Source organism: Gekko japonicus, unplaced genomic scaffold (assembly GCF_001447785.1).
Source record: "Gekko japonicus isolate JY-2015 unplaced genomic scaffold, Gekko_japonicus_V1.1 scaffold2616, whole genome shotgun sequence".
Taxonomy (NCBI): Eukaryota; Metazoa; Chordata; class Lepidosauria; order Squamata; family Gekkonidae; genus Gekko; species Gekko japonicus.
In genome coordinates, this window is record NW_015172086.1 from 186,307 (window position 1) to 198,982 (window position 12,676).

Genomic DNA, 12,676 nt, shown 5'->3' on the forward strand with positions numbered 1-12,676 from the left:
CTCTATCCCATGCATAAACTTATAAACCTCAATCATGTCACTCCTCAGTCGTCGTTTCTCCAAGCTAAAGAGCCCTAAGCGCTTTAACCTTTCCTCATAGGGAAAGTGTTCCAACCCTTTTGTCATTCGAGTTGCCCTTTTCTGCACTTTTTCCAAAGCTATAATATCCTTTTTAAGGATGTGGTGACCAGAACTGCACACAGTATTCGAAATAAGGTCGCACCATTGATTTATATAGGGTATTATGATATTGGCTGATCTGTTTTCAATACCCTTCCAAATAATCCCCAGCATAGCATTGGCCTTTTTTTTATTGCAGTCAAATACTGTCTCGACATTTTCAGTGAGTTATCTACTACGACTTTCACTATCTGCCCCCCCCAAGGAGTCCAACAGGGATGGGACAGTCTTCTTGAAGTGGCTAATCTTGTTTCTCCATGGTTGGGGACAGAGGGTGGTGATAGGAGGAGAGACATCAACCAGACACCCACTAATATGTGGAGTACCTCGGGGGCGATTCTCTCTCTAATGTTGTTTAATATCTATATGTGCCCCCTCGCCCAACTGGCTTGGAGTTTCAGGCTCAGGTGTCACCAAATATGCTGATGACACCCAGCTATATCTGTTGATGAGTGGCCATCCAGACTCTGACCCGAAAAATCTAGCTGAGGGGTTGGAGGCCATGGTGGGATGGTTGAAGCAAAGCCAGTTGAAGCTGAATCCAGTTAAGACGGAGGTTCTGTGGCGGGGGGGGGGGCAATTCAGGATTGGGGAGCTAACTCCCAGACCTTGATGGGGTGCCTCTGACTCCGGCACCTACCGTCAGGAGCCTGGGGGAGATGTTGGACCCCCCCCACTCTGTCTATGGAGGCCCAGATTGCCAATGTTGTCCGGCAGACATTTTTCTAACTGCGCCAAGTTCAGCAGCTGGCCCCCTATCTGTCTCGCTCTGACCTTGCCACAGTAATCCATGCAACGGTCACCTCTAGGTTGGACTATTGTAACTCGCTTTATGTAGGGCTGCCCTTGAGACTAACCCAGAAGCTCCAACTGGTACAAAATGCAGTTGCGCAGGACCTTACGGGGACTCCACAGAGGGCACATATCCACCCAGTGCTGCACAAGCTGCACTGGCTGCCAGTGGAGCACCAGATCAAATTCAAGGTTTTGGTGCTCAAATTTAAAACCCTTAACAGTCACGGATGGACCTATGTACCTTCGGGACGGCCTCTCCCAATATGTCCCCTGAAGGGCATTGAGATCAGCAGATAAGAATCTCCTGGTGGTTCCCAGCCCCAAAGATATCCGGCTGGCCTCGACCAGGGCCAGGGCTTTCTAAACCTTGGCCCCAGCTTGGTGGAATTTTCTGCCAAATGACATCCATGCCCTGTCTGATCTATTAAAGTTCCACAGGGCATGTAAGGCAGAGATGCTCTGCCAGGCCTTTGGTTGAGGCCGGTGATGGTTCCCTTACATCTGCCCATCACCCTCCCCTCCCCCGCTCAGAAAAATCTGAATGCTAGATAGGCCATCTTGCTCTTAAAATGTTTAAATATTTATGCTGAATGTTTTAATATTGAATTCTTGTAGTTTTAATTGATTTTATAATTGTACTGAACTATGTTGTTGTAAACCGCCCTGAACCCCACGTAAGCAGGGAAGGGCGGTCAAGAAATCCAATGAAATAAATAAATGAAATAATTTTTAACGTTGTCTTAACTTATTTTATTCCATATTACCTCACTGGGAGCACAAATGCCCTGCTCCACATTTAACTTAAGCACTGTTTGTTCATGCTGCCTTGATCCTTAAACAGCAAAACTATTGTGTGTGTGTGTGTTCTGCTTGGGCCTGCTAAGCTTATTCTCATTTGCACACTATCAGGCATTATGTTGTCTCTTTTTAAAACAGATTAATACCTTGTGACCCAATAGCTTCTAAAGACATACTGCTCTGATTCACAGAGAAGGCATAGTGAGGCATATATAATAGCCTTTTAGTATGCTTTTTGTTGTACAGAATGAAAGCACAGTTTTCCAGATCACCCATAAAATTAAGTAAGATGAATAGCAAAAAGCTTATTTTCATCTTACCAGTAAGTTTTCTAGTGGAGCAACAGATAATTAAAGTACTTTCACCATGTGAACTGAGGATATTGGAGCACACACACAACGCTGCCTTTACTGCATCAGACCACCATTCCATCAAGATCAGCATTATCTACTCTCAGGCTGGCAGTGGGTCTCCAGGGTCTAAGTCAGAGGTCTCTCACATCAGCTACTACTTGGTCCTTTTAGCTGGTGATGCCAGGGATTGAACCTGGGACCCTGAGCCAGCCTTAGCTGGGAGGGCAGGGTATAAATTTGATAGATAAATAAATAAAGCAAGCAAGCAAGCACAGGCCTTTCTGCTGATCCACAGCATGTCTCCAACTACATCCCAAATTCTACCACGCCAGTCTTTGTCTATAGTGTTTCCCACATAAGCACACACACTTGTAATAGAGCTGAGGTTGGCCATACAGCATATTTTCCTTAAATGTCCCCAATTTGTATGCCCCAGTCATGGCCCAAGCTGTAGCATATGCAAATATTATTCATCCCCTGGCATCATCCATCTCACCACCAGTTGCTCAGTCTCTCAGGCACTATCAGCTGTGTCAAAGGATAGTCTGTACAACATCCATCAGTTCCAGGATGTGCTCTATCAAGTCCTTGCCAGTGCCAGACACTCCTGCAGTTTTCCTCCTCCCATCCCTATCCTTCCCGTCCTCAGCCCAGCCAGCCCTGGATTACAGGATCATTCAAGTATATGGTAATTACTCACGACAGCTGCCTGCCTCTCCCTGTCATAACCATTCTTAATGGGACTTGAAACATGTTAATCATTCAGCAAAAGAGACACTTAACATTGTGCACTGTTAGAACTAAAAGAGGGACCCCTTGTGCTATGGTGTGGTGTAGTAGTACTTTGCCAGGAAGTAATAGCCAGAGCTTCCACAGACTCCCAATCACTGCCCATTTCCACAGAAGTTCATAGAGAGGGCGGGTGTTTGTGCACGAAAGAAGACTCATAGGGGAGCAGAGGCTTCAGAAACAGGGAACATTCTGAAATTAAAGAATGCACTGACCTAGCAGAAGTGAGGCAAGGGACTCTTGTTTTAAAGGATTTATAATGATCAGCTGTTAGGAACTGAGGATCTAATTAGATGAGATTTGGAGACGCATGTTCAGACTTTCCCAGCATTTAAAAAATAGATGGAGGAGTTGCACATGCTCAGATTCAGGCTGGCGATATGCAGAAGGGGGGGGGAGGTTTAACTTCCTCCCCCATACAATTTCACCAATTGAACCCTTCCCCATCTCTCTCACATACATACCATACACTGTTTTCCCCCCTTCCAAGGCTAATAATAGTGGGTAGAGAGGAGGTTCAAATGGCAAAACTATGCAGGTATGGAAGAGATAAACTCACCTTCCACCCTCACATATTTATTTAGTTATTTATTATTTGTATTTATAGCCCGCCCATCCTGCAAGTGGGCTCAGGGCGGGTAACACAATAAAAGCAGTACAATAAATACGATTAAAATTAAACAAGTTAGTAATTTAAACAATAATAAACATTAAAATCCAATCACACTTCTGACCCAAATCCAAATGGGTAACCCTTCCTATAAATTATAGGAAGATTTATGACAAATCTCCCAACTTCATATCTGGTTAGTTCCAGATTGTAGCACAAAATGCATATGCAAGTTATGAATGGTGGCCACATGTGTTAAACTGCAGCTTCAGTCTGCAAAATATACAAGCAACCACTGGGAAAGGGCTGGGCTCCTGAGGGCTGGGCTCCTGAGTGTTATTTCTGTAGGCAAAACCTGCAAATTATACACCTGACCAGTATTGAAGAACACACTATACATGTGAATTTTGTATTCAAAAATGGTTCTCAAGTGTAGCTCAGTGGATGTCTCTGTATGCCAGGTTAAACTGAGCCGGCTCTGTTCTGTGTACTTTTGCCCTGCATTGATTAAAGTGAATTTGCTGTTCAGCATCTGCTACAGCATCAAACGTGGACTTCCTTGTCCCCCCTCCAACCTCCTCTCCTGCCAAGAGGTTTCTACATTTGACAGTGACAGAGGACATATGTGTCTAGCAAGTGCTCTGTAAACCCAGCAAGCTCCTTGCAGCAATATCACAGGTTACACTAACTGTGCAGAACATGTCTGTGGCGTGCATAGCCCCGATGTTACCCAGTGAGGTGTGGTAATTCATGTCAGAGGGAAAGAAGACTCTCACTTTGAGGCAGTGAAAGAAAACACAGACATGGAAATGCTTCATTAGCCATTCAAACCTTCCCTGTCTCTAGCAGTGTCATCCTAACCAAAGTTACATTCTTCTAAGACTTCAGTGTACTTAGATGGTCATACCTCTGTTTAGGATTTTACTGCCTCAAAGTGTTAAAATTTAAAATGGTTGTTTAAAATGTCAACTATCTAGAGGATATTAAAAATCAAACATAGTAGCAAAATCACCCCTCTTCACTCATGCTTGCCCACGTTTCTGAGAAGTCAAGGACTCATGCTTGCCCACGTTTCTGAGAAGTCTGGCATCATTTCTGCATCAGCTTGAGGGTTTGCTGAAGCTCTAGAGAAACAGGGTATTCAAAGTGGAGAAGAATGCCCCTGTGTATGCATTGACTGTTAATTATGCTGTTGAAATTTCTAATAAGCTCAGACTACAAATTTTGGTGCCTCATAATGTGGGCCAACAATCCAATGAGAATTTCCATCTGGTTTACATTGTGAGAGGTAGAATGACTCCTCCCCCCTCCTGTTCCTCTGTCTTTCCCTCCCCATCTTCCCTCAGCCAGCTATTTATCTGACTGCAGCCCTCTCTTTCCTCCAGGACATTTGAATGTTAAGATGTCAGGCACATAGGGAACTACATTTCCAGGTACCTTGGCATCAGGGAAGCTGGTCCTGGCAATGCTTAAGGCGTTGAGGGAGAGGGAAAGAGGCTAAGGATGTCCATCGCTCCATGCTGCTGCAGCGACAGTCAAACCTAGTGCAATAAATTTGGGAAGAGTGCTTAAGGGAGGTGAGGGATTCATTGGGTGGTTGGAGGCTCATTTCCTGGTGACACTGTTAGAATTGCCCCTGGGATTCCAAAATTCAGAATAGAGTTGCCAGTCCACAGTTGGGGGCGGGGGATCCCCTGGTTTGCAGCCCCTCCCCCCTGGTTCAGGGCTATCAGAAAGCAGGAGGAAAGGGATGACAGACCCCCCCCCAGCCAGAAATAAACATGACTTACCAGAAGCAGGGAGGGAAGAAGCAGGAAGTAAATGCGACATGCCTACATCACCCAGAAGTGATGTAGACACATAGGACACATGGGGGGGGGGGCAATGCTGTGGTTTTTGGGCAAAACTCTATGGTTTGAAGCCAATTTTACCATAGAATTTGGCCCCAAAACCACAGCATCGCCCCTGACCAGCGTTCCCTCTAAGCTGAGTTAGTGTGAGCTAGCTCACAATTTTTTAGCCTCTGGCTCACACATTTTTGTCTTAGCTCAGGAAAGATGGCTCCAGAGCAAAATAATTTCTGCAGTATCCAAATCACTCACAACTTTAATGCCAGTAGCTCACAAAGCAGAGTTTTTGCTCACAAGACTCCACAGCCTAGAGGGAGCATTGCCCCTGACATCACTGACGTGCCTACGTCACTTCTTGGTGATCTAGGGACATCGTGCTTATTTCCGGGTATATAAATTTCTGCTCCTAGAACACTCCCTTTACCCCTCCTCCCCGCCTGTGGGTCCAATGGATCTGGCAACCCTAATTCAGAATGGGGCTGGGAGCATTGTACGATCCCCCCCCCCAGCAAAATAGCTTGTTTTACTAAACCTAAATCAAATCTATCATTAATTATTGCTTGTTCTGGCCCTATGATGGAAGTGACAGTTGGCTGGCCATAGTGATTTAAACAATATATATGGGAGGGAGACATTTCTAAGCTACAAAAGCCTCAGACTATTTACAGCTGTAAATGTTGTTTTATTTTCCATTCCCCAGTTAGACACATCTGGCTCCATTTCCTTGTAGGAAGAATATTGGAGAGTTATGGTGCTTCTGTAATATCTTCTTCCTTATAAATTATATAAACAGAATGATTAGATTTGAGTCCAGTAGCACCTTACAGACCAACAATAGTTTTGGGGTGTAAACTTTCAAGAGTCAAAACTCCCTTCATCAGACACAGTAGAACAGAAGTGGAGATCTGGATCCCTTTATTCTAGACAGAAGGTGGCAGGGGTATTGCAAAGAATGCTGGTAAAGGATGTCGAAGGTACAATGTACATTGCAATCACCTTGATTAGAGCAGAGGGGAAATGTTTGGTGGGGGAAGAAAATTAGCATCTGTAGTGAGGTACGAATCCTATGTCCCCTGTTCAGCGGGGGGGGGGGGGGTGCATTTTTGAACTTGTGAATTAACTCAAGTTCAGCAATACTGCATTGTAATTTGCCTTCGGAATTTCTTTGTTTGAGGACTGGAAGGGATTTGCTGAGCAAGGGAGAGCATGCAGACACCCTGAGAAGCACTGAGAGTCTTGGAACAGTACCAGATCCTATAGAGCAGCAGACACTTGCAGGTACCTAAGGCTGCTACTCTTCCTCCCCTCACCCCAGTTTCAAAAACTCAGGCTTCGATTCTTTCCAGAACTCAGTTCCTATTCAAGTATGTTCAATATAATGCATATTTCTGCAGCATGCAGCAACCCCTGACCATCAAAGGTAATTAAAGAGACACCTTCTGCTACGAAGCAATATAATAGCTTAAAGAGAAGGACTTTTCCTCACTTTGCAGCACTGTCAAATCCTGCACCTTGAACTGTGTCCGGAATACAATATGACCCAGCAGAGCCGTATTGCTATATTAGGTCATTGTAACAAATCCAGCAAGGATTCTTGTAGCACCTGAACATGTAAGGTTCATAATTTGTTACCTGATGTTCTTCAGAACTTTGGGTCACCCTCAGTAACAGGCATTAGAAGTAACCCCTGAAGTGTAGTCAGAATTGCAGTCACAAAATACTTAATTTGGAATAAGCCCCACAGAATTCAGTGAGACATACTTTCAAGAAACCTGGGCTGCAAAGCCAAAAGGACAAAACAGGGTTTGGGGAAAACATATAGAATCCCTGCATTTTAGTGTAAGGGCAGAACTCTTGAATAAATGCCAAAGAGCTTTAAATGTCTAGTCTGCTTTAACACTCTAACAATGTTTTAAGTAATGGCTCCCTTTATAAGCTAAAGTGATTACAGTTGCAGCTGAGGATGTATAAACAACTTTCCTAATTTGCAAGTGTTTGGTTTTTGCAGTCTAGGATAATGTAAATCTTAATTTTATAAGTACAAAAATGCAGACCAGGTTTATTTTTTAATATTTTTATTCTTAAGTGTATAGCCTTTGTAAATCCATCTTTGTTATAGGCTGGTACTAATGACCTTTTAGTTGCCTTGAGTTCCGAGAGGGGACAGCCATCAGGCTGCTCCTAAGAGAATATTTCTCTCTCTCTCATGCTTGTTTGAACTCTTATCTTCAAAGTCTGATTTGTTTCCTCTCACCACTAGACGCCAGATGCGAGATGGCCTGCCTTATCTCAATGCTTGGGATAGCTTGATTAATGATTTCTTGGGTTGTAGGCAGCACTTAAGTTGTTTAGTTTTAGCTATGTATATTGTCTCAAGGTCTGACTAAGTTTCACTGTGCATGCATGTGTGTGTTCGAGACCCAGCAGATGAGAGCTTAGGCTGCTATGCCGTGAAGGGCCACCCAGGATGGACAGGCCACAGCAGAGAACTCAGACCAAGAGTGATCCCCTGGAGAAGGTAATGGCAACCCACTCCAGTATGTTTGCCAAGAAAACCCCATGGACAGTATCAAAAGGCTAAAAGATATGACACCGGAAGATGAGCCCCTCAGGTCGGAAGGTGTCCAATATGCTACTGAGGAAGAGCACAGGGCAAGTACAAGTAACCCCAGAAAGAGTGAAGCGCCTGGGCCAAAGCTGAAAGGACGCTCAGTTGTGGATGTGTCTGATGGTGAAAGGAAAGTCCGATGCTGCAAAGAACAATACTGCATAGGAACCTGGAATGTAAGATCTATGAATCAAGGTAAGCTTGACGTGGTCAAAAATGAGATGGCAAGACTGAACATCGATATCCTAGGAATCAGTGAACTAAAGTGGACAGGAATGGGCGAATTTAACTCAGAAGACCATTATATCTACTACTGTGGCCAGGAATCTCGTAGAAAAAATGGTGTGGCCTTTATAGTCAACAAGAGAGTGCAAAAGGCAGTACTGGGATACAATCTCAAAAATGACAGAATGATTTCTGTCCGATTCCAAGGCAAACCATTCAACATCACAGTAATCCAAGTCTATGCCCCAACCACTGATGCAGAAGAGGCTGAAGTGGACCGGTTCTATGAAGACCTACAACACCTCCTAGAACTAACACCAAAAAATGATGTCCTCATCATCATAGGGGACTGGAATGCTAAAGTAGGAAGTCAAAAGGTAACTGGAATAACAGACAAGTTTGGCCTTGGAAAGCAAAATGAAGCAGGGCAAAGGTTAACAGAGTTTTGTCAAGAGAACACACTGGTCATAGCGAACACCCTTTTCCAACAACCTAAGAGGCGACTCTACACATGGACATCACCAGATGGGCAACACCGAAATCAGATTGACTATATAATTTGCAGTCAAAGATGGAGAAGCTCTATCCAGTCAGTAAAAACAAGACCTGGAGCTGACTGTGGTTCAGATCATGAGCTACTCATTGCAAAATTCAGACTTAAACTGAAGAAAATCGGGAAAACCATGAGGCCATTCAGGTTTGACCTAGATCACATCCCTGATGAATATACAGTAGAGGTGAAGAATAGATTCAAGGGTCTGGATTTGATAGATAGAGTGCCTGAAGAACTATGGACAGAGGTTCGTGACATCGTACAGGAGGCAGCAATCACCACCATACCAAAGAAAAAGAAATGCAAGAAAGCAAAATGGCTTTCTGATGAGGCTTTACAAATAGCAGAGGAAAGAAGGAAAGCGAAAGGCAAAGGCGAAAAGGAAAGATTTACCCAACTGAACGCAGATTTCCAGAGAACAGCAAGGAGAGATAAGGAGGCCTTCCTGAATGAACAGTGCAAAGTAATAGAAGAAAACAATAGAATGGGAAGGACTAGAGATCTCTTCAAGAAAATTGGAGAAATCAAGGGAGCGTTCCATGCAAAGCTGGCCATGATAAAGGACAAAAACGGTAGGGACCTAACAGAAGCAGAAGAGATTAGGAAAAGATGGCAAGAATACACAGAAGAACTATACAAGAAAGACCTCAATGTCCTTGACAAACACGACGGTATAATCACTGACCTTGAGCCAGACATCCTGGAATGTGAAGTTAAATGGGCCTTAGAAAGCATTACTAACAACAAAGCTAGTGGAGGTGATGGTATTCCAGCTGAGCTATTCAAAGTCTTAGAAGATGATGCTGTTAAAGTTCTGCACTCCATTTGCCAGCAAATTTGGAAAACGCAACAGTGGCCACAGGATTGGAAAAGATCAGTATACATTCCAATCCCAAAGAAGGGCAATGCCAAGGAATGTTCAAACTATCGCACAATTGCACTCATATCACACGCTAGCAAGGTCATGCTCAAGATCCTACAAGCTAGGCTTCAACAGTACGTGGATAGAGAACTACCAGAAGTACAAGCTGGGTTTCGAAGAGGTAGAGGAACGAGAGATCATATTGCCAACATTCGCTGGATTATGGAGAAAGCAAGAGAGTACCAGAAAAATATCTACTTCTGCTTCATTGACTATGCTAAAGCCTTTGACTGTGTGGATCACAACAAACTATGGCAGGTCCTTAAAGAGATGGGAGTACCAGACCACCTCACATGTCTCTTGAGAAACCTGTATAAGGGCCAAGAAGCGACAGTTAGAACCGGATACGGAACAACTGATTGGTTCAGCATAGGAAAAGGAGTACGACAAGGATGTATACTGTCACCTTGCTTATTTAATATATATGCAGAGTACATCATGCGAAATGCTGGCCTGGATGAATCACAAGCGGGAATTAAGATTGCTGGGGAAAAGATCAACAACCTCAGATATGCAGATGATACCACTCTAATGGCTGAAAGTGAAAAGGATCTAAAGAGCCTCTTGCTCAGAGTAAAAGAGGAGAGCGCAAAAGTGGGCTTGAAGCTCAACATCAAAAAAACTAAGATCATGGCATCCGGCCCCATCACTCCTTGGCAAATAGAAGGGGAAGTCGTGGAAGTAGTGACAGACTTCACGTTCCTGGGATCCCAGATCACCGCAGACTGTGACTGCAGCCATGAAATTAAAAGACGCCTGCTCCTTGGGAGGAAAGCGATGGCGAACCTAAACAGCATGATAAAAAGTAGAGACATCACCCTGCCAACAAAAGTCCGCATGGTCAAAGCAATGGTATTCCCAGTAGTCATGTATGGCTGCGAGAGCTGGACTATAAGGAAGGCCGAGCGCCGAAGAATAGATTCTTTTGAACTATGGTGCTGGAGAAGACTCTTGAGAGTCCCTTGGACTGCAAGAAGAACAAATCAGTCAATCCTCAAAGAAATCAACCCTGACTGTTCCCTGGAAGGCCAGATAATGAAACTGAAGCTCAAATACTTTGGCCACCAAATGAGAAGGGAGCACTCACTGGAGAAGACCCTGATGCTGGGAAAGATTGAAGGTCAAAGAAGACGGGGACGGCAAAGGATGAGATGGTTAGACAGTGTCATAGATGCAACGAACATGAAATTGAGCACACTTCAGAGGACGGCGGAAGACCGGAAGGCCTGGTGGGAGCTGGTTCATGGGGTCGCGAAGAGTCGGACTCTACTGTGCGACTGAACAACAACAACTGTAAATTTGATCATTGTTTATTAAAATCTCATTGTAAGCAAACATGGATCTGGCATATTTTTTACCTTGGGATTTCTGTGAACCTGGAGCTCCTGGCTAAAGCCCCAAACATTAAGTATTCAAAATCCTGAATAAGAAACTTGTTTTCCTCACATTCTACATTAAAGAAGAATAGTACCTATTCCTTACTTCAGAATTATGTGAAAATATGGGAGTAGGCACAGAAAAAGCCTCTGGCAGTGTGTCCACCAGAGCAACCCCCATAATCACCTGTGCAACTGCCAGGCCGACTGGGATCTGGCCTATCTCATGATGAGGCGATTGGGCCACTACCCCGGCTGCTGCCTCAGCCAAGGTACCAGCCCACCTTGGGAAGACATTGCCCACATCCCCAGTGGGCTGGTAAGGGTGAGCATGCCCCTGCTAGCAAGGACACATCTTGGCCTGGGAGCCCTGGAAGGGTCATAGCAGAGGACAACAGGGGGAATGAGGCTTGGAGGAAAAGCCAGACAGGAGAGACAGCCAATGGTGGGGGGCAGGGAGGAAATATTCTACCCAACTCTGATGACACCCTCCCACTTTCCCAAGGAGGCCCAGGGGCCATGGGAGTACTGTGATTGATCCTCCTGAAGGGGATTTAAGGAGATCCTCTGAAGCAGGCCAGGGAGGAAGTGGCTGACCAGCTCCTATGTCAAAAGGCAGCAGATCACCACATGGAGCAGGAGAAACAAGGCAGAGCAAACCCCTCCTCCCTATTCGTAGGCCTCATCAGCCCTCAGGGTGAGTGAGCTGACCTGTACCATAAAATGTAAAAAGCAACATGGCACATTAACACAATTATGGCCCCGGTCACATGGGCCAGATAACGTGGGGGGGGAGGTGTGGCTGTTCACACCGGAGCAAAATAAAGCGCAATAGCCTGATCACATGGTCCCCCGAGTCTCCGCACTTAGGCTGTTAGCTCGTGATCACACCACATAGTCTTCACACTTCTAGCGGGGAAAGCTAGACCTGATGGCGCCTGGCTGTGCTTACATGCCCCATGGAGCAGCACTGCTTTCAGTAATGTGTTTGTGCACATGCGCTTACGAAAAACATCCAGTTTGCGACAGGATGCCATGGGATACCAGCGCTCCTGCGATCAGACGCCTGCCCCTGCCCCGCGTTTTTCAGATACTAGTGCATTTTCCACGATACTTTTTTACTGTGCATCTTCGGCGGGACGCCATGGGTTTGCCACAGGTGTGCTACGCTTCCCAGATGTTGCAGTGTGATCAAGCCCTGAAAATCCACCTGACATTCGTGCTTTTAGCGCAGCAAATCCTCCATATGAATGGGGCCTATGTTCTATAGCTACTAATAATTAAACAGGGGGAAGGGAAGAAAGTGTGACCTTGCAAAGATACCAAAATACAAAATACACACAATAATATTGTATAGAAATTGATTCCTATAAACCCCTGCCTTTCTCTGAAATGTCTTTCTGATACCTTGTTTCCTGTTCCAAGCCAGATGGCTGACCATTTGTTCAGAGAGGCTCAATAGCCTGCCATATAACCACATAGTCTTCACACTTCTAGTGGGGAAAGCTAGACCTGATGGCGCCTGGCTGTGCTTACATGCCAGGAGTCACGTAAAGCATAGAGGAGTGGTTAGAGTTTGGGGATCACATAACTGCAGATGTGGCCTCCAAGACAACT

General features: G+C 45.0%; 1 protein-coding gene across 1 annotated transcript in view; it reads right to left on the reverse strand.

Annotated features, from left to right (window-relative positions):
* Positions 1–12,676, reverse strand: part of LOC107118545 (metabotropic glutamate receptor 4) — a gene marked incomplete at its 3' end in the record, with an annotated part of 113,080 nt that overhangs the window by 55,571 nt on the left and 44,833 nt on the right. The gene's annotated exons all lie outside the window — the stretch shown is intronic.